This window comes from Cebus imitator, unplaced genomic scaffold (assembly GCF_001604975.1).
Source record: "Cebus imitator isolate Cc_AM_T3 unplaced genomic scaffold, Cebus_imitator-1.0 Scaffold209, whole genome shotgun sequence".
NCBI classification, from domain to species: domain Eukaryota; kingdom Metazoa; phylum Chordata; class Mammalia; order Primates; family Cebidae; genus Cebus; species Cebus imitator.
This window is the reverse complement of record NW_016107524.1, coordinates 2,967,134-2,970,306: the sequence shown is the minus strand read 5'-3', so window position 1 is coordinate 2,970,306 and position 3,173 is coordinate 2,967,134. Positions and strand designations below refer to the sequence as shown.

Here is a 3,173-nt window from a genome sequence, read left to right as displayed (position 1 = left end):
GCAACCTCTGCCCCCTGGGTTCAAGCAACTGTCATGCCTCAGCCTCCCGAGTGGCTGGGATTACAGGCATGTGCCACCACATCCAGCTAATTTTTATATTTTTAGTAGAGACAAGGTTTCACCATGTTGTCCAAGCTGGTCTCGAACTCCTGGCCTCAAGTGATCCACCTGCTTTGGCCTCCCAAAGTGCTGGAATTACAGATGTGAACCACAGCACACAGTAGCCAAGAGAAGTTTCTATGGAATGGTATCAACTAAAGTCGGTTTGCAGTGGGCTGAGGATTGGACAGAGGAGAAAGGAAGGCAGTACACAGAGATGACTCTATCAAGTGTGCCATGAAGGGCATAGGAGAGAGCTGGTATTGAAGGTTTCATTTGTCGGGTTTTTTTTGTTTTCTGAACTCCTAAGAATTAAACATATTTATATGCTGATTGGAGAGTATGAAGAATGGGCATACTAATCATTTTGGCATCTTGATAAACATGCAGAATCCCAGACCCTACCCAGATTTGGGTTCAGCTGTTGGAGGGTGGAGTCCAGGAACACAATTAGTGGGATCCTGTGCAAAACGAAAATGCAGGCCTCCTGTTTTATTTTCCTTTATAGGAAAAAATGCCTTTGTCTTTATTCTGTGGTCTCTTTCTCCCTGTGTCATTGTGGTTTTTATTTGTTATTGAATGTGTTGCTCTCTCAGGAATGGGGATACTTGCTGGGGAAGTGTAGGCCACATAGGGTGTCCAGGGCCCCGCACTTGGAAAAACTTCTCAACCTGATTATCAGGAAAATGCAGATTAAAGCTACAATGAGATATTACTACTCACTCACCAGAATGGCTAAAATTAGAAAGAGTAACCATACCAAGTGTTGGCAAGCATGTGTTGGGAGTGTAAATTGGTTCAATCACCTTGGAAATTTGGACAGTAACTACTAAACCTACCTTATGATTCAACAATAATTGCACATGCTTATCAAAAGAGATGTATAAGAATATTCATAGAACTTTATTCACAATAGCCCCAAACTGGAAACTCTCAAATGTTCATCAATAGGGAATGGATGAATATAACATGGAATATGCACACAGTACTATGAACCTAAAGTGAATAAATCACTCACATAATATCATTCATGGATGTTACTCACAGATACTATGCAGAGCAAAAGAAGCCAGATGCAAAAAGAATTATATGATATGACTTCATTTATATGACGTTTAAGAACAACAAAACTAATAGATAATATAAATTAGAATAGTATGTACCTCTTTCCAGTAGAAGATGGGGTAGGAGAAGGGCCTTTCCTGAATACAAAGGTTACCCAGAAGTGGTCAGAATACTCTCCCTCCATTTCCTTTCTTCTCAGACTTGTGCAGTGGAGGAGGATCTGAAAAGGTGTGGGCTCTTGGGATGCTGAAGGTGAGCATGTTAGAATCTGAGGTCTGGGGGCCTCTTTCATGGGAGGTGAGGGCTGCTGATCATTTCCAGGCATCTTTAGCTCCAGCCTGAAGCCATGGGCTAGATGGCTATGGGACAATGCGGATCTGATCAGTGTGATGTCAAGATCCAAATAAACAAACACCAAATTTGTACAGAGTGAAGGTACTACTGAGAGTTAAATTTCCCTTTCATTGTATGTTTCCTCCATTTCCTTTTAAAGCATGGGAGCAATGATTATAGGAACTGGCAGCTAGAAAGAGGAAAGAGAGTGGCTGAGGGACTCTGCTATTTCCTTTCCTGCACAACTGAAACCTTGATGTTTTCTGTGACCTGGAGATGACCATGCCCATCTTTGAACTAAAAACTCTAAATTCTACATCCTCAGAGGAAAGTGCAGAATTGGAAAAATTATGGCATGTGGCTCTTCCATGCAGGGGGCTTCAGGCAAGGAGTGAGGATGCTTACTGCTGGGTACGATTTTGTAAGTATTGGTAGTGCCCTCCACAAAGAGACAGAGTGTCACAATCTCAGGCCCTGGTTTCTTGCCTGGTCTGGGCTTTTCTTCTGAATATTTGAGATTGAGTAAGATAAAAAATTGTCACCAGGCTTAGTCTTCTCACTCCTTCTTTGTGGGGAGTTGGTTCTAGCCAGTCAAGAATTCTGGGTAGAGAACATGAATGTTTCCTTTGAGCAGCAGTATTAGCCTCATGTTTGCTTCCAGCATGTGTTTTGGGTCTTTTCCCAGAGGTTTCAATGAGGAATCGTGTGTCTCAGAGGTGAAAATAAAAAACAAAAATAAAAAACATTTGAGTTCTGCAAAACCACAGTGGATTGAAAACTACGTAGTTAGGCTTTTTGCTATAAATACAATTTTCTAAAAATTCAAGTGCTTTTGTTTTTTCTCTTATCAAAAAAAAATGTGGTTCTATATACATTACACGCTGAGGGGCCAGGTGGGGATGTGCAGAACAAGATGTTTCTCATTCCATTTGTTTCAAGCAATAACTCAGAGGCTCTGGAGAAAATAAACCATACATAAATAGTAGAAAACAGACTGCATCTTGTTACTATGGCAATGCCCTACTTATATTACATTAAGCTGATTCATGTCTTTTCTCACCTCACTGTTAATAAATTATAGTGGCTGATGAGAATTAAGCTGGCTGGAAGAGTTGGCATGGACAAGTTGCATATTAATTTGTCATCCAATTCTGGGTGTTCCCTCATCTTTTTTTCAAGGGGGAAGCTACCTATTCTCAAACAATGCATTTTTTAAAGATATTTTTAGTGTCCTTTTTTCACTAAAAACTATATAGACAGGAGTTTCAGCAACAGGACATCGGTTGCTTCCTGGCTGCTCCCTCAGTCTTAGGACTCTTGTAGAAAGAGAAAAGGCACAGGAGCAATAGAGCTTGGAAAGTTCCTTTGTTTCTTTTCCTGATCCCTTATTCTCTTCATTCCAATGTGTTTAGGGGCTTTAAACAATCCCCCTACGCAGGGGCCATGCTAATCCTCTCTGTATCGTTCCAATTTTAGTATAGCCTGTAATCCCAGCACTTTGGGAGGCCGAGGCGGGTGGATCACGAGGTCAAGAGATCGAGACCATCCTGGTCAACATGGTGAAACCCCGTCTCTACTAAAAAACTACAAAAAAAAATTAGCTGGGCATGGTGGCACGTGCCTGTAATCCCAGCTACTCAGGAGGCTGAGGCAGGAGAATTGCCTGAACCCAGGAG

At 41.6% G+C, this 3,173-nt stretch overlaps 1 long non-coding RNA gene and 1 pseudogene across 1 annotated transcript in view; one reads left to right on the top strand and one right to left on the bottom strand.

Annotated features, from left to right (window-relative positions):
* Positions 1 to 1,360: 1,360 nt before the first annotated feature.
* LOC119474090 overlaps positions 1,361 to 3,173 on the top strand; it is a 31,535-nt gene continuing 29,722 nt past the window's right edge. Inside the window, exon 1 of the long non-coding RNA XR_005203388.1 lies at positions 1,361 to 1,416. This is a non-coding gene — a long non-coding RNA (uncharacterized LOC119474090). The remainder of the gene's footprint in view (positions 1,417 to 3,173) is intronic.
* On the bottom strand, positions 2,898 to 2,992 carry LOC119474095 (annotated as a pseudogene).